This window comes from Octopus sinensis, linkage group LG1 (assembly GCF_006345805.1).
Source record: "Octopus sinensis linkage group LG1, ASM634580v1, whole genome shotgun sequence".
In the NCBI taxonomy this organism is placed as follows: Eukaryota; Metazoa; Mollusca; class Cephalopoda; order Octopoda; family Octopodidae; genus Octopus; species Octopus sinensis.
In genome coordinates, this window is record NC_042997.1 from 66,294,367 (window position 1) to 66,320,852 (window position 26,486).

At 36.2% G+C, this 26,486-nt stretch overlaps 1 protein-coding gene across 2 annotated transcripts in view; it reads left to right on the forward strand.

Moving 5' to 3' along the window:
- Positions 1-26,486, forward strand: part of LOC115211578 (DNA mismatch repair protein Mlh1) — a 186,704-nt gene that overhangs the window by 903 nt on the left and 159,315 nt on the right. The window lies entirely within an intron of this gene.

Genomic DNA, 26,486 nt, shown 5'->3' on the forward strand with positions numbered 1-26,486 from the left:
TGATGGAGTGACAGAAATGTTAACTCGTGAACCCAAATGTCGAAGTATATTTTGCATTATTCTGTCTATGTTTTGAGTTCAAATCTTGCCGAGGCCGACTCTTTGCCTTTCATGGGTTGATAGAATAAATACAAGTCAGGTGATCTTATTTACTGTTCTTAACCCAATCGACGTAATACCTTCCCTACAAATCTTTTCTTATGCATATGTAAGAAATCATTGTGATTGTATTGCTGTTGAGTTTAATATGTTTTGCTATAACTTCGCCTTTGAGAAAAGTTTGATAGTCACCACTTCTCGTTATTCTAACAGAAAACATTTTTGGAAAGGATTCCGTAATCTGCTTAGAGCTTGAACTATTGAACAAGTGTTTTGTGTCGTCATCGATATTTTCATAGAATGTCATTCAGTGTATTCCCATGATTTCGATTTGAAAAATCATGTGAACATTAACTGGTGACATTAATCTTACCAAATGTTGAGACTTGTTTTGTTAATCAATCTGATAACCTGTCAGGAATAATTTTGTCACTTTCGCTGTATGATTTATTTGATAGTTGGCTTGTATTGTGTCAATTTCTTGACATAAATACAGATTTGATTATCACATTTTCATTGCATATACAAACAAAAAAAAACTTAGGAAAACATACTTCATTATTTGTTATTTTTTACTGTTTTATTTTCTTTTAATTTTTTTTTCTTTCCGTTCAGCAAAGTTTTTACTTGTCAATAAGGAAGTAATGACTAGTTTCTCCATCTTCTAAGTGTGTCTTCAACATACTTTGAAGAATACTTCTAAGACTAAATCCAAAATAAAGTTGTTTATTGCGTTCAATTCTCTTCATTGGCAACGGCTCAAAAAGAAAGAAATGGTTGAATGAGAGGGAAAGATGACTGATATAATGTCTGTGGTGACATATTAAATTGTATCAGTTGAATTGATGAATGTCATTTGACAGATTCTGTAGTCGCTGGTACTGCTAGAAAGAGCAGCTAAATCTCCCACAAATCCTACCCTAACACCTTCAGAAAGGAAGAGCACGTAGGGTAATATAATTCTTGATGGACTGCTTGAAATAAAGGTTGGATGGTCACAACTAGAACTGAACAACAACTTTGAATTAGAAGTGTTTCTAATTAGGTGTTGACTCGATATCTGTGATAGGTGAGTTTTACAAGTACCATAACCCATCAGTTTGTTGGATATTCCTTAAAGAAAATCTTTAAATAAGGCACAATAAGTGTGAGGTTAAGGTTCTGGATTACTAACCTCTTGGTTGTAAGTTCAAAACTTACTTCAGTTAACGTGTTTGTGCTACTTTCTCAGCAAAGCTTGCTCCAGCTGGCCTGACTGTTGGTAGGTTCTTGGCCTAATGTATTCTAATTCTACTTCATGGTTGTGCAGCTAAAAATAGGAAGGTAGCATTTAAGACAGAAATATGACCAACTGAGTCTACCTTAGGTTAGTACTTAACAAGTCATTAAGGAAGTGATGGGGGACAAATTCAAATACATAGAAATATATATATATACACACACACATATATATATATAGGACCCCCTTCAGTCATGAATTACCATGGGATTGCACCTAGAAAGTTCTCATCTGAGGAACAAGTCTGGACAAGGTTGTTTATAGAAGATCAGTTGCTGCCTATGCATACCAGCCTCCCCTCCATGCCACTGATGTTATCCAAATGAAAGGCAAAGGCTCATACAGCTTGGTAACAGTGATGTTGCATCTCATTTCTGAGTGAACTGGAGTAACGTGAAATAGAGTGTCTTGCTCAAGAACACAACACATAGCCCGGTCCAGGAATCAAATTCACTATCTCATGATTGTGAGCTCATTGCTCTAACTACTGAGCCATGTGCCTTCACTATATATATATAATATATATATATACACACACACGCAACAGGCTTCTTTCAGTTTTTATCAACCAGATTTACTCTCAAAGCTATTGTAAAAGACTCTTACCTAGGGTACCATGGAGTGTGACTGAACCCAAAACCATATGGCTGGGAAACAAACTTACAACCACACTCAATTATTTTTTCCTTCTAGGCCTCCAAGACTCATAGAAGGAAATGAGGAAATTAACAAAAGACCTGGCCAGGATGCTTCCCACAAAGTGAACACTACTAAAGATGTATAAAGGCTAGGCAGTGATATTGAACTGGGTGACAGAGTAAGTTTACTGAGTAGGCAATGATGGGATTTGAACTTAGAACACAAAGACCTAGAGCAATTACTGTAATATATTCCATCTGACATTCTAACAATTCAGCTAGTATACCACCCACAACCATCATCATCATCATTTAATGTCTGTTTTCCCTGCTGACATGGATTGAACAGCTTGACAGGAGCTGGCAAGGCCAGGGCCCACACTAGGTTCCATAGTCTGTTTTGCATTGGTTTCTACTGATGGATGCCCTTCCTAACACCAACCACTTTACAGAGTGTACTGAGTGCTTTTTATATGGCACCAGCACCCACACCAATGCTCTTTACATGGCACGTTGGTTTTTGGATGTCAGTTCTGTTGTGGTGGGCAGGTCTTATTGAGTACATATATATCTCGTTGTTTACTTTTGGATTGCCATTGTAGGATATACATGAGAAACTAGATCTGACTGGTTTGAACATGAAACAGATTTGGCCATTTTGGCCAATTTAAGTGCTAAAAGGTTAAATACTGAAGGATACATTGGATAGTCACAACTGGAATCTCTTTGATCATTGTTCTGCTCAATCGAGGTTGATCTAGAACTAAAATACAATACTTTGTTGATTCTATTCTCTCAAGGGTAAATGAGAGCCTTAACTGGATTTGATCTCAAAATGTAAAATAATAAAGCCAAATTGCTCTAAGATATTTCATTACTAGAGTACAATACCATATATATATATATATATATTCATCATATCATCATCATCATTACCATAATTTAACAATGGGTTTAACAGGATCCAATGGGCCCAAGGACTGCATAGTACTCCATTTTCTACTTTAGCATGGTTTCTATGGCTGGATGCCCTTCCTAAAGCCAGCCACTTTACAATATGCACTTGGTGCTTTTTTTTTGTGCAACCAGCACGAATGCAGCTTGCAAGTTTGTGAACCCCAAAAGAGGTTGCTTTGTGCTAGGAGATGAGGGTTAAAGCATAAAAGAAGAGGCCTGAACATAGGCCTACCAAATTTGTCGAAAGTAAACACTTTAGGACTTTGACCCTCTTAGCATTCAAACCAATCATATCTGGTCTAAATATTCTACTTGTTTTATGTTCAGACCAGCCAGATGCCACTTCTCACACCTACCCTGCAAGGTCAAATAAGCAGTCATATCATGAAAATCTCAAAGTTGCAAGATGATGCATGATTAATTCAAAACAATGTGAATAAATAAGCTTTACATTCGACAGAGTAATCTGAATGCTAAAGAGTTAATGTTTTAACTGATTGAGCTGTTTAAACCTATACATTAAATAGGTATTGTGATGGAAAATCACATTGACAAAATGTCTTCACTCACAGATATGTCAATCCCAGAAAACTGCAACACCTCTGTGAAAATGTTTACTGTTTAATAAATACAAGACCTTGAGACAGAGGTTTCAAAAATTCGGTGTGTAAGAGTGGTAGTTGTACTTAGGATCATCAGTGCTTTGAGGATATCGAATAGCACTCTTAAACACTGTGGTCAAATACCAGAAAACCCCAAAAAATTGTTCTCATGGGTACTGCCCATAGCCCCAGAAAAAAATAATCAACCTGAGAATATCTGAATCTTTTAATCTTTTTCAAAATTGTAAGCACAGGCATGGCTGTGTGGTAAGAAGTTTGCTTCCCAACCACATGGTTCCAGGTTCAATTCCAATATGTCATTCCTTGGGCAAGTGTCTTCTATTAAAGCTTCAGGCTGACCAAAACCTTGTGAGCGGATTTGGTAGACAGAAACTGAAAGAAGCCCGTCATGTATATACACATATGTGTGTGTGTGAGTTTGTGTATGTGTTTGTCCTTCATCACTACTTGACAACTGGTGTTGGTTTGTTTATGTCTCGCATAACTTGACAGTTCAGCAGAAGACACCAATAGAATAAATACCTGGCTTGAGAGAGAAAAATAAGTCCTGAGATTCATTTGTTCAATCAAAAACCTTCAAGGTGGTGTCCCAGCATGGCTGCAGTTAAATGACTGAAACAAATAAAAGATAAAAGATTAAAACAAACTTTTAATGAATTGTTAATTCTCAGGTTTTGGCCTCCTTCCTTACAAAATTTCATTGCTACTTAGAAATAACACCCTCAGTAAAACATCCAACTTGCTGACTCTGAGTAAGACTTGACACAGCTGGTATAAAACAAAGCAACAACATCAACGATAATAATAATAGCTTCAACTTTTGACACAAGGCTAGCAGTTTCAGGGAAGTGGACAAGTCAATTACATCAACACCAGTGCTCAACTGGTTCTTATTTTATGGACTCCAAAAGGATGTGAGACAAAGTTGACCTTGGAGGACATGTGAACTCAGAACGTGAAGACAGACAGAATGCCACTAAGCAGTTTTCACAACATGCTAACAATTCTGACAACTCACTGCCTTAATAATAATAATAATAATAATAATCCTTTCTACTGTAGGCACAAGGCCTGAAATTTGAAGGGAAAGTGATAGTCGATTACATCAACCCCAGTGTTTAACTGGTGCTTATTTTATTGACTCCGAAAAGATGAAAGCCAAAGTCAAACTCAGCAACATTTGAACTCAGAATGTAAAGATAGACAAAATGCCACTAAACATTTTGCTCAGAGTGCTAATGATTCTGCCAGCTCACCGCCTTAATAATAATAGTAATAATAATAATAATAATAATGCTTTCTGATTTAGACAGAAGGCCAACAATTCTGACAGTTTGAACTCTGAACATAAAAATGGAGAAAATGCTGCTGAGCATTTTTGCCAGCTTGCTGCCCTAATCATGGGGTAATATTACCTTGGTTTTGATGACAGAAAAGTCATCTGGCCATGGTAAAAAAAAATTTGCCTCAATGAACTCCGTCTGACCCAGGTAAGCATGGAGAAGTGTATGCTAAAGTAATGATGATTTTATAGCTCAGACTTCCTTCATTTCTAATACTTTCCAGTTGAAGGCAACAGTAAAATGCGTTTATTGATTGATACTTTGATATGTTTATGGCTGTTTAGTAATGTTAATTTTGGACATTTATAAATCGTTAGAATGAAACAAACTTAACAGTTGATACTCTTTCTAAAATTTCAGCTGGGTAAGTTGATAAGGTGTTGATGATATTGTTGTTGTCTAACCTCATGTCAATTCTTATCAAGTAGACCTATGATCAAAAGCTTTCTATCCATGACCATCTTGTTTTCTTTCTTTCTTTCTTTCTGCTTTTTTGGCTCTGGTGTGAAAAGTTTGCTTTCCAATAACATGGTTCTGGGTTCAATCCCATTACATGGAACTTTGGGCAAGTGTCTTCTACTATAACCATTGGCTGACCAAACCCTTGTGCATAGATTTGATAGATGGAAACTGAAAGAAGCCTGTCTTTTGTGTGTGTTTGTATATATATATATATATATATATATATAGTAAGTGGAGGGATATAAATATCCAGGCAGATAACGCGTTACTCTATGTAAAGTGCTAAGGCCGGTTTCTTTTGATGGTCTGTTTTAAGGTATATTTCCTAAAAACTACCATTCGATATAACGGTATATTTCCTGGCTACTTAGAATGTAAAATCACAATACTGATAATAAGGACTTTCAGACTTTCTGCTTGGTTTATTCATAATAATTGTCCAACACATGTTTCGATAAATTTATTCAATAAAATTGCCATTGGCTTCAACCATGGCCTCTAAACAACTTCAGAATCTCCTGCAACTCTTCTGGATGGCCTCCTTATTTAAGTTAGTGAATGAAGCCATAATCCTTGCCTTCAGGTCATCTTTAGTGTTACAAGGAGTTTCGTTGGTCTCTTGCTCAACTGCACCTCACACATAATAATCAAGTGGGTTGCAGTCTGGAGAGTTAGGTGGCCAGATGTTAGGAGTGATGTACTTTGCAAAAATTGTCTGACAGCCATGACTAGGTTCTCCTGCTTGTGTGGCATGGTAAAGAGTCCTGTTACCAGACATAGGGTCTTCCAGCAACTACCCTCTTGACCCGAGCCACACTACCTCCTACAGATACTTGATGGAGGCATAACGTTACCATTACTAGTGAACTCTCCAAACTCCATGATGTTGACTGGATGTTTGATTTTTATCACTCTCGGTACATGTTTAGAGACACAGCAAGTCAACAGTTGTTCTGTATGTTCACCATTTGATCCTGGCAGACATTTTATTTGTCTGAGAAAAAACCAAAGCATGTTTGTTGGAGGGGATGTTTGAGTTTGTTAAAAAACTTCACAGCACAGTCTTTTCTATTGTCCTGGATGGCTTGAGATAAAAACTGGTACAAGAATGCCAAATGTCTTCATGCACTACCAGCCTGATAAACTCAGATACTCCCATGTCTTTGGTGATGGACCTGGTTAACATAGAGGGATCATTGTCAGTCACGGCCTGGATATCACTGACAAATTCAGGAGTTCTTTTCTAACCAGAATGATCAGAGTGGGTTTTCCAAGATGCCATACCTTCATAATCACCATTAGATTCATCCAACTCTTTCTGAATCCTCTACACTGTCCTCATATTGACACCTAGACACTCTGAAATCTTCATATTGGAGTTTCCGGCATGAATACCAAGCTGCACAGTGCATCATTTCCAAATTTCTGGCAATGTGAATTGCATCATAGTGGTGTTTTTCTCACAGACAGTGCCTAGCTGACCCTACTATTTTGTGTAGTCAACAAAATTGAAAACAAACAATGCACTTGCACGAAATTAAAAATTTTAAATGGTGACAATTTATCCATCACACCATGTATGTGTATGTGTGTCCTATACATCATCAGCATTAACTTGTATCCAAGTAGTTAATCTGTAGCAGGTGATTAAGCCTCTTCATCTTGATGGGTCCCAGTATCTGAGTGGCTGTTCAGGCCAAAAGCAATATAGAGGAACCAGAGGCACTTAGGAGAGGAGACGTATATATATATATATATATATATATATGTATATATGTATATACTATAGGCGTAGGAGTGGCTGTGTGGTAAGTAGCTTGCTTATCAACCACATGGTTCCGGGTTCATTCCCACTGCATGGCACCTTCGGCAAGTGTCTTCTATTATAGCTTCAGGCCGACCAAAGCCTTGTGATGGAAACTGAAAGAAGCTCGTCGTATATATGTGTATATATATATATATGAGTGTGTATATGTTTGTGTGTCTGTGTTTGTCCCCCCAACATCTCTTGAAAACCGATGGTGGTGTGTTTACGTCCCCGTAACTTAGCGGTTTGGTAAAAGAGACCGATAGAATAAGTACTAGGCTTCCAAAGAATAAGTCCTGGGGTCGATTTGCTCGACTAAAGGCGGTGCTCCAGCAAGGCTGCTGTCAGACTGAAACAAGTAAAAGAGTAAATATATATATATTGGTCTCTCTGTGTGTGTATGTATATGTATGTATGTGTATATATATACATTGTTGTGTTTTTTTTTGTGCTTCTTGTTTGGATTAACTATATATATATATATATATATATATAATATATATATATATATATGTATATATGTATATACTATAGGCGTAGGAGTGGCTGTGTGGTAAGTAGCTTGCTTATCAACCACATGGTTCCGGGTTCATTCCCACTGCATGGCACCTTCGGCAAGTGTCTTCTATTATAGCTTCAGGCCGACCAAAGCCTTGTGATGGAAACTGAAAGAAGCTCGTCGTATATATGTGTATATATATATATATGAGTGTGTATATGTTGTGTGTCTGTGTTTGTCCCCCCAACATCTCTTGAAAACCGATGGTGGTGTGTTTACGTCCCCGTAACTTAGCGGTTTGGTAAAAGAGACCGATAGAATAAGTACTAGGCTTCCAAAGAATAAGTCCTGGGGTCGATTTGCTCGACTAAAGGCGGTGCTCCAGCAAGGCTGCTGTCAGACTGAAACAAGTAAAAGAGTAAATATATATATATATTGGTCTCTCTGTGTGTGTATGTATATGTATGTATGTGTATATATATACATTGTTGTGTTTTTTTTTGTGCTTTCTTGTTTGGATTAACTATATATATATATATATATATATATATATATACAGGTATGTGTGTGTACATATGTGTTTCACCACCATTTGTCAGTCAGTGTTGGTTGTTTGTTTACATCTCTGTGCATTGGCAGTTCATCACACATAGACCAATAGAATAAGTACTTGGTTTTGCAAAAAATATTGTACTGAAGGCAATTTGTTCAACTAAATCCTTCCAGATGATGCCCTAACATGGCCACAACCCATTGACTGAGAACCAGTAAAAGATAAGACTACATCGTCCAATGTTACCTTCCTTTTTTTTTTAAGATGATAAGGTGTGATGTGTAGCCAGCTGCTGTTTCTAGCATGTCAGGTACTCTTCATTGACTCCTACATTGGCATAGATATTGGACTACTTGCCAAAATGTTGATAACTCATCGTCAGTACTATATTGTTTATGACCAAGACACTTAATTCTTAAATAGTACAATCCACTCAGCTGGAAGTAACCACTGTGATTAGATCAAATTTACTGGTCTAATCAGCAGGACCATTCTGATACTTAACAAGTGTTTTAAAATAGTTGCTTCAGAAAGAGACAAATGTGAAAAGAGAACTTTCTTGTGTAAAGAACTTGATGAAAGAAATAGTGATATAATGACTTCTAAGGAAAGTCTGGTTCCAGTCAGATGTATCAAACACGCTATTTATCTGCATGGTGTGTAGCAGACATTGCACCTTTGGCATTGATATTTTCAGCCACAATACTATTCCAAAACATTCCAAGATTAACAGAGTCCAAAAATAATTTTATTAAACTTTCAATGAAAAGTTCAAATCCTTCTCATGTGTTACAGAGACAGGGTGATGGTCTCAAGCAAGTTGACATCCACCAGATTAGCAGTTCCCAAAGTGGGTGGTACTGCCTCTTTGGGGGTGATGGAAAGATCCAGTAAGGAGCTTAAGAAAAGTAGGTAGGGTGGCCAAAAACAACAAAATAACAGTTAATTAGGTTAAGTTTTATTTGTGAAACAGAGTTGTTTTAAATTTGCTGCAGAAAGTGATCTATGTTTCTGGTGGTGTGTGAGGTGGGCTCACTAGGAACGTAGCCTGGGTGCCAAGGAGGCAGCAGCCTGAAAAAGTCTGGGAACCACTTCCTTAGATCATCATCATTGACATCATCATTTAATGTCCATTTTCCCTGCTGGCATGAGTTGGACAGTTTGACAGGAGTTGTCAAGCCAAAAGACTACACCAAAACCTACTGTCTGCTTTGGCAAGGTTTTTATGGATGGAGGCTCTTGCTAAAAACATTGAATGTAGATTCATCCTTTAATTTGGAGGTTTCCAAAAAAGATTTCTAATGTTGATTCTTCATATTTTGCTGGTAGTTTACAGGTGTAAATTTGTGAAGATATGAAAGTAATACTTGCATATGATGTGTGGTGAATTTATAGAAAGAAGTCTCATTAAATTGATGAGATTTATGGGACTTCTTTCCATAAATTAACCACACATCATATATATATTTACATAAAAGCACCATCCGTTCGTGTCCATTGCCAGCCTCGCCTGGCCCCCGTGCCGGTGGCACGTAAAAGCACCATCTGTTCGTGGCCGTTTGCCAGCTCTGTCTGGCACGTAAAAAGCACCCACTACACTCACGGAGTGGTTGGCGTTAGGAAGGGCATCCAGCCGTAGAAACACTGCCAGATCTGACTGGGCCTGATGAAGCCTTCCGGCTTCACAGACCCCAGTTGAACCGTCCAACCCATGCTAGCATGAAAAACGGACGCTAAATGATGATGATGATGATGATATATATATATATATATATGAGAAAAAGAAGAAAATGGAGAAGTTGACATATAGACATCAGTTTATTCAAAGATATTCAAATCAATGTAATATGAAATTCTTATCCCTACAGCCATTTCCATGTCTAATTAATTCAATTAGAGAAATTAAATTAATTTAAAATTTTCATATTGAAACTGGTTAATGATATTTCATCAGGGGCGAATTTTCAGAAAGGAGCTACATTCCGTGTTGGTCAACCCTTGACAGACTCGGATGTGTGCGTTTTGGTAATGTATGTATTAAAGACACCATTATGAGTATATATACATATAAACAAATATGTATGATATAGTTGTGTGCATGCATTTGTAATACATAATAGTTGTTACTGGTGGTGGTGTTGCAGTTAGGGTGAACTAGGTGTTATAGAAAGAGAGAGAGCGGTAACATTCATCATGTAATTGTGTGTTTTATATGCCACCAGCACGGGTATCACAACTACAGTTTCCATTTGATTTTTATTTTGATGTTGATGTACTTGACTCAATAGGTCTCCTCAAGCACATCGGGTTGCCCTACGATCCAAGGTAAGCACAGCAGGCCGTCCTGCGAGCCATGAACTCACTTCGTTTGTTGAATCTTTGCAGTCACAGCATATCTCCAGAGGTCTTGGTCTTTCATCATTGCCTCTGTGAAGCCCAGCGTTTGAAGGCCATGCTTGACCACCTCATCCCATGTCTTCCTGGGTCTACCTCTACCCCAGATTCCTTCAACTGTTTGGGAGTGGCACTTCTTCACACATCTCTCCTCATCCATCCGTAGTATATGACCATACCAATGCAAACGTCTCTCCTGCATGCCACATCTGATGCTTCTTATGTCCAACATTTCTTTCAGGGCGCATATATATATATATATTATATAAAGATAAATTAAAAAGAGAGATACTATTGACAATCCAACAATTTATTTATATTATAATATTACATGATATACTATGAATATAATATATCATAGTATTGTATATAACATAAACAATTATTTTAAAAAACCATAAAAGGCCAACAAATTGTTTTGACTTATGTACACTTTAAGTTTCCTTATATATAAGTCACTTCAAGGTCATGGTTTAAAGATAGACGAAATTCCATGTGAAAGGACGGCTGGATTGTAAAAATTAATTCAAATGTCTATGTATTATGAACATGAGCGTTAACTATTCAATCATACATCAATTACAATTAAAAAACAACAAAAATACTCTAACAGATTTAATTTATCTTTGTAATTGCATTATACCCATATTTTTATTTGGTATTCAACTGATGTACCAATGAATTGGATATTTAACACACCCCTTTGAAGGATCTCTTTTCCTCAGTTTGTTAGTTTATATATATATATATATATCACCTGGATTGGCCAGGCTTTCTGGTGCTGAGTCGGCTCGGCTGGCCACAGCATTTTCTCCATTCCACTCATGTTCACATCATGCTCAAAACATTTTTCTTAAATCATCTTTCCACCTGATTGGAGGTCTTCCAACTGGTCTCTTCTACTCATGCATGTACCACTCGACAACTGCACAGGTCCACCTTACGACATGAGACTTGCCCATCATAGCTTTGTGTGGTGGTATTCTGTGATAGTGTCCTTCACTCCAGTTGTATCCCTAATCTCCTCATTCTGGATATGACTGCTTAGCAAGATTCCCAGCATCAACCTTTCCATGGCTCTCTGTGCCATAAGCAGATGTTGTTGTCTCTTCATCAAAGCCCACGTCTCACATGTGTATAGCATTTCAGGCAAGACTGTGCTGTGGAAGAGATTGGCACAAGTTGCCTTGTCTAGGTTCACCTTCAGTACATCCTTCACCAGGTTGAACACTCTCCATCCTGCTCTTACTCTTCATGAGATTTCATTCTTAATCTCCCACCTCATAGTCACTTCTTGACCAAGATTCACATACACACCCAAGGTGCTACGCACTGGGAGTGAACCCAGAACCATGTGGTTGGGAAACAAGCTTGTTACCACTCAGCCACACCTGCACCTAATATAAGTATATAAATATCATCATCATCATGTGTATGTGTATACATACACAGCGGATTCCGCACAGCTTCCATCTACCATTTTTATTTGCATACCGTTGGTCAGTTAACCCTTTAGTGTTTAAACCGGCCATATCTGGCTCAGATATTCTACAAGTTTTATATTCAAACTGGCCATATCTAGCCTCTTACACCTAACCTACATTGACATTCTAAAAATAAACAATCACATTATTGAAACCTCAAAGCTATAAGATAATGCATGATTAATTCAAAACAATTTGAAAAAGTATTACATTTAACAGAGTAATCTGAACACTAAAGAGTTAAAGGCTTATAATAGAACTTGTGCCACACAATGGAATCAAACCTAAGACCACATGGTTGCAAAGAGAACTTCTTAAGCACACAACCATCCATGCCCACCGCCATAAAAATGTTAGGCACTTTTGCTAACAACTATATGTTTTCTTTCCTACTCCACCCCCACCCACATCCACCGCCGATGCAGTTGCACAATTGCTGCATCTCAGTTAACATCAAAACATTGCGTATCTACTTACCAGGCCTACAACATTGATTATGGAACTCTATTATTTTTGCAACTCGCATCATATAATATACATGTGTGTGTATGTATATATATATATATGCACACACACACATATATACTTGTGTGTGTGTGTGTGTGTGTATATATATATATATATATATACATACATACACATATACATATATACTCATACATACACATCTATATATACAGATATATATGTGTTTGTATATATATATATATATATATATATATACATATACTTATGTGTGTGTATGTATACATATAGATATACACATACACATATACATATATATAATAGCTGCCTTTCTCTGAAAACTTGCTCTTTCTGGTAAAGAAATTTTTTTTATTATTTATTTTATTCAATATTTTTTTTATTTTTTTAATATTTTTTGAAACTTTTGATAATTCAATGTTGCATTTGGACATTTTCAAGTTATCGAAGCAAGGATTTTCACAGCTGAGTGCTCTTTCTACAGCTAACAACTCAACTCTGGTGTGGAGCCAAGGAAGCTGAAACAAGCAGACAAATGTCTTCTCGTCTACACAACGCTACAAGCCAACATCTATGTGGTCATTCAACCAGCTAGAAATAGCAACTTAATCTCTACCCCCATTACAAACTTACTATCTTTAAAGCTATGTTGGGTGAAATTTACATTGAATATCATCCTTCGAAACACTTCATGAATAAAAATGGAGAGGTCGTGCTTGGTTCTACTCAATCATAGATCTACTCAATCGGGGCTGACCTTGGTTAAACAACAACAAGAGCACAATTGCCCTACCAAGGTTTGAACTGTTGACCAAATGGTTTACATGTAGTCCAGCTGTACTTTGCCTCACGTTTCTACCTTTATAGAAATTGCTATTAAATGAAAATATAAATGTGCCTATAAAATACTAAACATGATCTCTGGGTGACTTTAATCAGAATGTGCTATCTTCATTACTGTTAACCATCAACATCATTGTAATTTAATGGTTATATAATTAGATTTATAATTACAGATACTCACACACACATAGACATGCACAAGCATATACTCCTACTCATGTTCTCTTTTATCTCCTGCTCTGTCGTACACACACACATATACATGTGTGTGTGTATATATATATATATATATATATATATATATATATATATATATATATAATCTATGTCTGTCTCTGTTTCCCTTTTTCGTAGATGCAAACATTAACACATACTCTCTGTCTATCTCTTTCCTCTCTCTGTCCTCTTTCTCTCTCTCTTTCTCAGACATACATGACCACACAGGCTTTCTCTCTCTATTTTCTCTTTCTCTCTCTATTTTCTCTTCTCTCTCTATTTTTGAGTCATATATGAACACAGTGTCTCTTTCTCTCCTTCTCTCTGTCTCTCTCTTCTCTCTCTCTTCTCTCTCTCTCTCTCTCTCTCTCTCTCTCTCTCTCTCTCTCTCTCTCTCTCTGAGACATACATGAGCACAAGCAGACTTTCTCTCTCTTTCTGACATTTATAAACAACCATACACATGCTACATACAGAGATATACAACATATTTTATCCATTAAAGGTAAACCTAATGAACCGTATTAAAGTCATATTTTGTTACAGAACTACTCTTCTAAATCAATAGATTAATATCTTAAATTGGTACTGTTCTCTCAGTTTTAATTATTTATCACATAATCAAAAGATGACAAATTTTAAAGACTGAATTTGCTCAATTTAATCACCACCATTATATAACTGGTACTTGTTTTATCAATTACTGAAGGGGTGAAAGGTAAAAATTGCAAGTAGAATATAAAAGGACATAACAAAATAGCAGAAGGCATTTTAATGATGCTCCACCGATTCAGCTGTCTACTATGGAGGTGCAGTTAATTGTTGTTTGTCTAGATCAGTGTTTTCTCAACCTTTTTTTACCTATGGACCCCTTTGATTTCTATTTTACTTGGATTGACCCTCATACCCCTCCAATGTTTAAAAAAAAAATTCTGTTATATTTTTATAATTAAATATTAATAAAAGCTGTTAAAATATTTTGGGTATTGTAGAAGTATAGCTAATTTATTGCACATAAATTTTAATGACAAAATCGTATATGGACCCCCCCAGGGCCATATGGTTGCATTTCTTATTATTGCATTACAAAGCTAAATTTATATATCTACACTTGTTTTACTTAGTGCATATTAGTAAAGTGCGAAGGTGCACTTTTTTACTGTATAATTGTTCCAATGTCCACCGAACCTTTCACTTATACTCCAAGCTGTTTCTCCTTTATAAGTTTCAGGGAAGTTTGCACATGATCATGATTCTTCTTGGCATCTTATACAGAATACTATATTTTTAGGTGTGACACTTTGTGGCACAGCCATTTTGGTGTTACTCATTCAGTGCGGACATATTTGACATCAGATGTTTTAATGTTTCTCAAATTCTCTCCTTCCTCACTTTCTCTGTTTATATGTGTGAACCTAATTCTCTTTATGTGTATGACGAGAGGGAAAATGTTTATCTTCATTGTGTTTGATTAATAAATTGTAATGTCTTTTTCTTTCTCTTTTACTCTCTCTAATTGTATATATATATTTCTGTGTGCACATGTATATTTGTGTGTGTGTGGCCTCCTGTGCCAAAACAAGCTCAGTGTCCAGTCAGCCTTGCATCCAAACAGCTATACCCAATTGTTTCATTCTATATTTTTTGGCACTGATATGTGGCTTTGTAGCATACACCTTATGATTATTTTTCCTGATATACTTATCAAAAGGATAAGTCTTATGAATGATTAACTTGATGAATTTACATGGTTTTTTGCCATGACTTTAATACTGTAATTTGATTCTCAAGGGATTTCCCTAAATCTGTTTAGCTATTTCACCATTGGATGCGACATACACAAACTTTACATTGTCTTTCACTTGTTTCAGTCATTAGACTGTGACCATGCTGAGGCACCACTTTGAAGAGTCTTAGTTTTAGTTGAACAAATCGACCCCAGTACTCATTTGTTTGTAAAGCTTGGTACTTATTCTGTCAGTCCCTTTTGCTGAACTGGATATGTGTGTGTGTTTGTATAATAATTAATTATATCTTTCATTACATGCTGGCTACTTCATAAAATCTTATAAAGATTTTGCACGTAAAAAGCACCATCCGATCGTGGCCGTTTGCCAGCCTCGTCTGGCACCTGTGCTGGTGGCATGTAAAAAGCACCCACTACACTCACAGAGTGGTTGGTGTTAGGAAGGGCATCCAGCCGTAGAAACATTGCCAGATCAGACTGGGCCTGGTGCAGCCTTCTGGCTTCCCAGACCCCAGTTGAACCGTCCAACCCATGCTATCATGGAAAGCGGACGCTAAATGATGATGATGATGATGATATATATATAACAGGCTTCTTTCAGCCCACCAAATTCACTCACAAGGCTTCGGTACTCCTGATACTATGTGGATGACACTTGCCCAAGTCATCATGCAGTTGGACTGAACCCAGAACCATATGGTTGGGAAGCAAACTTCTTACCACTCAGCCATGCCTGCTCCTATTATGAATCTTATTATCATACTATATACTAATCTTAACTATTGTATTATTTTCCCTGAATTTCCTATTCCAGAATTTGTTATAATATAAAGAGCATACGGTGAAATAAATCATCTACATGATTTTTTTTATATTTCCAAACCTTTTCTTGGCTCCGTTATATATCTTGAGTCTATATCTTTGTGTATAACAGATAACTACATTCAAAGATAAAAGAACACAAGGCTGCACATTTGTGACACGTTCCTCATTACTTTTATGACATCTGCCATTAAGATGTCCAGTTTGGCAGTTTTTCAAGCATATCAATTTTTATTATCATCATCATTATATATTATTATTTTATAAGAAACATTATATAAGAGATAATTCATCATCATCATCCTCATTATTATCATCATATTACTATTATTATAATTATTAAGTTGATGAGCTGGTAGAATCATTAGCACGGTGGACTAAATGCTTAGCGGTATTTTACTCATTGCTATGTTCTGAGTTCAAATTCCACTGAAGTCAACTTTACCTTTCATCCTTCTGGGGGTCGATAAAATAAGTACCAGTTGAACACTGGGGTCAATGTAATCAACTCATACCCTCCTCGAAAATTACTGCCCTTGTGGCTAAATTTGAAGCCATTTTTATTGTTGTTGTTAAGGCAGCAAATTGTCAAAGTCATTAACTTGCCAGGCAAAATGCTTAGCAGCATTTTGCATATCTTTATGTCCTGGGTTCAAATTCCACCAAGGTCAACATTGCCTTCCCCTGAAATTGCTGGCCTTGTGCCAAAATATGAAATCATTTTTATTTTCATCATTAATTGGTTTGTCACAGATTTTCTATAATGCATGTAGCATATGCACAGTTTTGATTTACCATTAATGGTTATGTTTTCTCTCCATAACACAGTATCTTGTAGTTTAATTACCCTCCTTTTGGGATGTCTGAAGGGATTGTCAATAATGATTTTTATACTGTTGTTGATGGAAATTTCTTTGTGTTGTATATGTAGTGCATTCGTCATCCCCTTGACTGTTAGTTTGAGGATATTATAATTCCAAGACTAATGTCATCAACATAATGAGACTGCAGTGATACAATTATGCTAGCAAAATTTTTATTTTTTTGTCTTTGGTCAGTAGGTATTATTTCCTATTTCCTTCCATCCAGAAATCCAAAGAAATGACTACTATTCCCTTCAAATTTTGCTTTTGGGATCTGGACATCAATGTTTTGAAACTGATCTATTTTCTATTACATTTCAGACAGAGTCACCATTGAGTTGTTGAAGCAGAAATATCGTTATAGCAAATATTCTGCTCAGTATCACAGATTTGCTTGGCATTTGCTTGACCTTAACCAGTTGATCATGTCCCTTAGTGGCTGATAATATGTGCATCTCTGATCATGAGCAGAAGTAGTTGGGTAGCATCATAGCCATGTGTTGGGAGGGATTCTTAGGGGTTTGAATAAATGTAACAAAAGCAAAGTTTGAAGGAAATATTAACCATTTTCATACTTTTAATGCCCACTTTTCCATGCTCACATGGATCAGATTGAATTCAGCGAAGCAAGTTCACTGTGGCTAGATACCCTTCCTGTTGCTATCTTGTTTCCAAATAAAATGATATATTCTCCATAGCTGGACATAGATCATTGGAAATGAAAGATATTACTTGAGCAGCAGTGGTGCCCATTTGCAACTATCACATGATGTTATGTATCCTTGTCTTGACAAGGACACACTAACACACATACACATAAACACACATATATACATAAACACACACACATATGTATTCTTTTATGTTATTTATTTTTTTACTTGTTTCAGTCATTTGACTGCAGCCATGGTGGAACACCACCTTTAGTCGAGCAAACTGACCCCAGGACTTATTCTTTGCACCCTCGTACTTATTCTATTGGTCTCTCTTGCCGAGCCGCTAAGTTATGGGGACGTAAACACAGCAAATAGGTTGTCAAGTGTTGTTGGGGGAAAACACAGACACACAAACTCACTCACACACATATATATACGACAGGCTTCTTTCGGTTTCCATCTACCAAATCCACTCACAAAGCTTTGGTTGGCTCGAGACTGTAGTAGAAGATACTTTCCCAAGATGCCATGTGTATATATATTTCAAGGGTTGAACAGAAAGAACACAACAAAAAGAAAAATTAGATGAAAACACAGCAAACAGAAAATTAGACAAAATCATGAGACACAAAAAAATTCATAGTCGATATCCTTCTCAGTCAATGACCAAGACATCCTGATGGTTTCGTGCTTTATATACATATCTGTATGTATATATATGTATATATGTGTATGAGTATATATATAAATATATACTCACACACTTTTGGGCTCAATAAAATAAGTGCCAGTTCAACACTGGGACCGATGTAATTGACTATTCCCCTCCCACATACTTCAGGCCTTGTGCCTATAACTGAAAGGATTATTGTTACTATTATTGTTGTTATTATTATTATTATTAGTATTATTATTATTATTATTTAAGGCAGTGAGCTGGCAGAATTGTTAGCTCGCTGGACAGAATGCTTAGTGGTATTTCACCCTCACTATGTTCTGAATTCAAATTCCACAAAAGTTGACTTTGCCTTTCATCCTTTCGGGGTCAATAAATTAAGTACCAGTTATGCACTGTGGTCAATGTAATCGACTGCCCCCTCCCCCAGAATTTCATGCCTTGTGCCTATTGTAGAAATAATTATTATTATTTAAGGCAGCAAGCTGGCAAAATTGTTTGAACACTGGATAAAATGCTTAGTGGTATTTTGTCTGCCACTAAGTTCTGAGTTCAAATTCCACCAAGGTCAACTTTGTTTTTCATCCTTTTGAGGTTGATAAATTAAGTAGTAGTTGTGTACTGGAGTCAATCTAATCGACTGGCCCCTTCCCCCAAAATTTCAGGCCTTGTGTCTATAGCAGAAAGAATTATTTATTTATTTGTTCTTTCAAAGAAATTGATCGGTTGTTAGAGATAAAAGTGATTCATTTGTCAGAATGTAATTAGATGGACTGATCGACTTCACAGTGCTGTAAAACCACAAGTTGAAAAATATTAATCTACAAACATCATGTTTGTCATTAAAGGGTAATTAAAATTCATTAAATTATGTGACATAGCTATTCTTGACATCCAAAAATTGTCTGGGTTGTGTTTTCTTTTTGTATATTTTATTAGTTTTTTTTCTTCTTTTTGCTTTTTTGTTCTTTCTTTTCTTCCAAACATCATCCCCCACCCCCACTCACTTCCTTTGCTTTCTCTCTCTTTCTCTTTCTGTCTTAACACCATCTACCACTATCACCACCACCTGCCTTCTTTCTTTTTTGTTTCTGATCTCTATCTTCTCTCACCTTCTTCCCCATCTCTCTCTCTCTCTTTCTCTTTCTGTATTTGTCTGTCTATCTATCTATCTATCTATTTATCTCTCTGTCTATCTATGCTTCTTTCTAGTTTCTATCCTCCTTCTCTCTTACATCTTCCCAATCTCTCCCTCTCTCTCTTTCTCCACTCTCTATCTATCTATCTATATTTATTTCTCTATCTGTATGTCTATCTATGCTTCTTTCTAGTTTCTATCCTCTTCCTTCACACCTTCCCAATCCCCCTCCTTCTCTCTATTTTCCTTCTCTCTCACACCTTCCCAATCCTATACCCTCTCTCTTTCTGCTCCCACCTTATCTCTGTCTTCCTTCTCTTTCACTTTCTTTCTAATTTCTATCTTCCTTCTCTCTTTTTCTCATTCATTCTAATCTCTCTCTCTCTCTCTCTCTCTCTCCTCTCTCTCTCTCTCTCCTCTCTCTCTCTCTCTCTCTCTCTCTCTCTCCTCTCTCTCTCTCTCCTCTCTCTCTCTCTCTCTCTCTCTCTCTCTCTCTCTCTCTCTCTCTCTCTCTCAAAGATAGTCGCATTCAATCAATCAAATTGGATGTGATTAAAATTCAAATATTTAGCCTAGATATAATTTCTTTATACTTTGAGGAGAATTTTCCATCCATTTTTTTCCTTTTTCTATTCCATGTTTCTCTTTCGCCAGAATGTCTTACCTAGATCTGTTATTACATCTTTTATTGGCATTGCTATATTTCTGTATACACACACACACACACTTATATATTAATGCTTGTTTTTATGCTTAGTTATAATAAAAGCAATTTTACATTAATCTGATGGGTAACTCTGACTTTGATTTAGTTGGCCAAAACTTCAAAGTCACTATCAACAACATTTTTGTATGAGAATAATATATATGTATGTGTATATATATACATATATATATGAAGGTGCATGGCTCAGTGGTTAGAGTGTCGAGCTTACAATCACAAGGTTGTGAGTTCGAATCCCAGACCAGGCTGCGTGTCGTGTTCTTGAGTAAGACACTTTATTTCACGTTGCTCCAGTTCACTCAGCTGTAGAAATGAGTTGCGAAGTCACAGGTGCCAAGCTGTATCAGCCTTTGCCTTTCCCTTGGATAACACTGGTGGCATGGAGAGGGGAGGCCAGTATGCATGGGTGACTGCTGGTCTTCCATAAACAACCTTGCCCAGACTTCTGCTTGGGAGGTGCAATCCCATGGTCAGTCATGACCGAAGGGGGTCTCATATATATATATATATATATATATATATATATATATATATATATATGTATGTATATATATATATGTATATATTACATGATCACAGTTGACCAACCAGGCTATCAGATGTTGTTACACATCACTGGTCACAATGCACTTTTACATTGTTTTAGCCTTCAAATGATGCCACCCTGCTGTCTAGGTGAGCAGGCCAATGATCCCCCACTGATCAAAGGGGGCCTGGACCAATGTGAAATGAAGAGTTTTACTCAAGAAGACAATGTGCTGTCCAGTCAGGGAATCAAACCCACAATTTGGCCACATGCCTTCACAATACACAGGGTGCGATAAGTAAATTTTGTCGCCATTTTATATTTTTTTTTATTTCCTGCAAGTGCATTATTTGTGCATTATTGTGTCGACTACGAGAAAGTTTCTATATCATCAAATAATTGACTGGCTTCAAATAGCAGCCAATTCTCCCTCAAATAATACCCTGCAATCATAGATGTATTCCATCAAGCCTCACTTGAAGCTGAATAACAGCAACAAGCTAGCTTTCTTGTCAAAATATTTTTCATGTTTTATGTTATATTTGATAGAATAATCTGAATGCTAAAGGGTTAAAAAAACAAAATTGGGGTGGACAAAATACATGATGTAGTCCAGTGGTTCTCAACCCCCTTTTGGCTATGGACCCTTTTGTTTCCTATTTTACACTACTGGACCTCTATAGCCATTTGCTGTATATAAAAAAATCTTGTTATCTTTTTATAATCAAATTCTACTAAGAATTTACCTTTTTTTCTTATGCTTTCTTCAGTCATTAGACTGTGGCCATGCTGGGGCACCACCTTGAGGATGAGGAATTTTAATCTAATGAATCAACCCCAGTACTTTTTTCTTAGCCTTATACTTATTCTATCAGTCTCTTTTGCTGAACCAATAAGCTACGGGGATGTAAACACACCAACACTGGTTACCAAGTGGGGCAGGGGTGACAAACATGAACACAAGGACACACATCAATATATATACATATACAATAGGCTTCTTTCAGTATTCATCTACCTAATCCACACACAAGGTTTTGGTCAGCTTGAGGCTATAATAGAAGGCACTTGCCCAAGGTGCCACACAGCTGGATTGAACCTAGAACCATGTGGTTGAGAAGCAAAAATAATTGTTAAAATATTTTGTATAGGTACAGGTATGGCCATGTGGTAAGAAGCTTGCTTCCCAGCCACATGGTTCCAGGTTCAGTCCCACTGCATAACATCTTGGACAAGTGTCTTCTACTATAGCCTGACCAAAGCCTTGTGAATGGATTTGGTAGGTGGAAACTGAAAGAAGCCCATTATATATATATATATATATATATATATATATGTGTGTGTGTATGTCTTTGTGTCTGTGTTTGTCCCCCCGTCACTACTTGACAACAAGTGTTGGTGTGTTTATGTCCCTGTAACTTAGCGGTTCAGCAAAAGAGACTGACAGAGTAAGTACTAGGCAACTTTAAAAAAAATATGTCCTGAGGTTGATTTGTTCAACTAAAACCCTTGAAGGTGATGCTCCAGCATGGCTGCAGTCAAACGACTGAAGCAAGTAAAAGAATAAAAGAATTGTAGAAACATAACCAATTTATTGCATCTAAATTTTAACATCAAAATCTTTTATGAACCCTGATTGAGGACCACAGATGTAGACTTAAGATGTATTATATTTAGAAATTAAAAAACGAGATGGTCATGGCTGGAATATCTTTAATCATTAAGTTTGCTTGATCAGAATTCACATTTAGCTAAACAACAATAGTATTCATCCTGTCTGTCTTATAACACAGACACTACTTGTTTTACTGGAATTACAAGAAATGGACAACGTAATATCACCACCTCAGAATGGTCATTATTCTACTCATACTCTTCTATTATGTCCACAACATACCACACACATGCACACACACACACACACACACTCCTCAAAAAAATTTTTTTTTCTTTTTTAATAATTACTATTATCATAAAAGACTAACAAAAATGATGTAATTTGTTTAATTGTTGAACTAAATTAAGACGAATTGTTTCACTGTTTATTATTTGTTAGCAAGAGAGTGGAAAACACAACAACTAGTGAGACAGAAATCTTATATCAATTGACATTGACAAGAAATCAACTGTTTCATTCTCTTCGATTTATGTCTATTCCCCTGTTGTTGGAATAACTGATAAATTTGTGTGAATCAAATTTCTATAGATTGTGATGTTTTTCATCAATACTTAACACTTGAAATACCAAACTAAACTATGCAGTTATTAAAATTGATGTTTTCATTTATCTAAGGAATTATATTATATTATATTGTATTTTTTCCTGTCTTAAATTGTTGTGTTTTTATTATATTTATTTATTTATTATTTATATTTTCCAATTATTTTTGTGTTTTGATCTTTGTCCAAACACTATTCTATATAGTAATAGTAAGCTCCCAAGTGTACTGAGCAATGGGTTCAATACACGATTATTTATATGTATGTGTGTATGTGCATGTATATATGTATGTATGTATGTATGCATGTATGTGTGTGTGTGTGTGTGTAGTTCATATTTACAGAAAGCAAAAGACGAAGACAGGTGAGGGAACAACAAGCAGGTGTATTAGTTTAATGCTCAGCAAGAATGGAAAAGTTTTTGACTTTTCGAGTCTGTGCTCTTCAACAGAAAGGATTGAGAGGAAAAAAAATGGAAAGAGAAAAAAAAAAAAACAGAGAGAGAAAAAAAACTGTGCAGGGATCAACAGTTCAACATAATGGAATATATATATATATGTATATATATGTTAAAGCACTTGTGCCAGCACCACATAACAAGTGCCCTGTACACTCTGTAAAGTGGTTGGCATTAGGAAGGACACCCAGCCATAGAAGCCATGCCAAGACAGATGACTGAGGCCTGGTGCAGCCTTCCAGCTTACCATCCTCTGTCAAACTGTCCAGCATGGAAAACATGTTAAATGATGATGATGATGTATGTACATGTATGCATACACACTCACCTTCAAACAGGCACACACACACATTCACACTTATCGTCATCCTGAGCTGCTGTTAAGAACCCTCATGGATCTTATTTTACAATAACACTAAATACATGTGGATATATATAACTCTGTAGGCATATTTATTTATTCATAACAATGCTACATTGATGCTTTAATATATAATTATTATTGTGTCGTTAACATTATGCAAGTTGTGCCTGGCTCAATCTTGCTTACATTTTTAATGAATATCCTTTATACCAGCATCCAGGTAGAGGTGAGCAAATCCTGATGAAGAATTCAGTAACAGTGAAGCCGCTCAGCTCCATCTACATCCCAAACCATTTCAAAAGCCATTATGTGACTAATTTTTACAGCCAAGAAAAAATACATTTGTACATGAGTCCATCCATCCATTTATTCATTCACTTTACATCCATTTTTTTCCTTCCCAGCATAGGTTGGTTGAATACTTGTTGAGGTATTTTGCAGCCAAATATCCTTCTCTCACTAACCCATACTTATTTTATAAGTGAAGTAATTTTTTTTTTTATTTCCCTTGTCTTTGAAATTACAGTGCAATAGGAAGTTTTCATCATCATTATCATTTAATGTCCACCTTCCTTGCGGCATGGTTTGGATGGTTTGATAGGAGCTGCCCAGGCAGGACCCTGCACCAGACTTCTGTGTCTGTTTTGGCATGATTTTTACAGCTGGATGCCCTTACTAATACCAGCCACCCAGCAGGGTGGACTGAGTGCTTTTTACGTGGCATAGGCAAGGTCAGTTTTGGTATGGTATTTACAGTTGGATGTCATCTTTTTTTTCATCAGATGCTTTTGATGTAAAAGCACAAAACATAAACACATGCACACATACACATGAGTGCACGCACACACACACAATGAGCCTTCTATTCATACAATTCCTTCTACTATTTCTACTCACAAGGCATTGGTATTCTGTCAAATATTTGAGATTAGTCCTATAACCCTTTTGGTTTATTAGGATACCCACCACAGGTGCAGGCATGGCTGTGTGGTAAGAAACTTGCTTCCCAACCATGTGTTCCGAGTTCAGTTCCACTGCATGGTACCTTGGGTAAGTGTCTTCTACTATAGCCTCGGGCCAACCAAAGCCTTGTGAGTGGATTAGATAGACAGAAACTAAAAGAAGCCCATTGTATATATATGTGTGTGTGTGTGTGTGTGTGTATATCTGTATGTGTGTGTCTCTCATCTCACCACTTGACAACTGGTGTTAGTGTGTTTATGTCCCTGTAACTGAGCAGTTCAGCACAAGGAACTGACAGAATAAGTACTAAGCTTAAAAAACAAGTTTTACTCGGATAGACCCTCCTAGCCATTTGGAGTCTCACACCAACTGGACCCTTGTAGCCAAATCATATTATATTTTTATAATTAAATATTATCAGGAATTCTATAAAATAAGATTGTTACAATATTTTGTGTATTGAAAAAGTATAACAAATTTATGGCAGATAAATTTTCACAACAAAATCTTATATGCACACTGGTTGAGAACCACTGTTTTAAAGTAAAATATTTAATAATAAATATATAGAAAACTATTATTTGCATTATTTTGTTGCTCATACTTAGTATATAACATAATTATGAATCACAAATTTTTAGAGACACTTGAGTATTTGTATGGGATTTAAAACCAGCCATATCCAGCCCAAATATTCTACCTGTTTATGTACAAGTTTGCCAGATCCAGCCTCTCATACCTACCCTTCACTGTTATTCTAAAGATAAGTATCACCAACATTTCAAAGCTGTAAGATAATGCATGATTAATTCAAAACAACATGAATAAATAAGCATAACATTTGACAGAGTAATCTCAACACTAAAGGATTGTGTTATATTAATATAAAAAATTTAAAAAAAACACTTCTAGATACCCCCAGTGTGCTTCTGTACACCATTTGAGAACTACATTCAACACACACTGACATATAGTACAATCATAGAATATACTATAAACTAGTTGTTCTCAACTGAGGTCCATATAAGGATTTTGTTGTTAAAATTTACCTGCAATAAATTGGTTATGCTTTTACAATACACAAAATATTTCAACAATTTTCTTCTACAAATCCTAATAATATTTAATTATCAAAATATAATAGGACATTTTTCGACATGAGTGTCCATCTGAGTAAAATGGTAATGAAAGGATTCATAGGCAAAAAATGGTTGTTAAACACTGCTGTAAACCTTACTCGTTTTAGCAATATTCACATCCATATCATACATCAAAGGTCATTAATTGGTAGAATTATTGAAATATCAGTTTTATTATGGGATGCTTTATGTTCTTTGGTCATCTTTGCTTTTCATCCTTATCCTTCTGTGATTAATGAAATTCATATTGTTGGACAAAAAGCTTTGCGGTATTTGTTTTGCCTCTTTATGTTCTGACTGCCCAGGTAGATGTGGTAAACTTATCCATATCTAGCCAACTGAATGGTATGTTGTTAAAAAAGAATAGCCTGAAGAAGGTAACAGAAAGCCATTTTTGTGTTCTGTAAAAATCCCATGACCAACATACAGAACTACAATGATAGTTGAAGTGAGACATCATATGGATTAACCATCACATCAATATTATCAGCTAACATAAGGCAGTGATCTG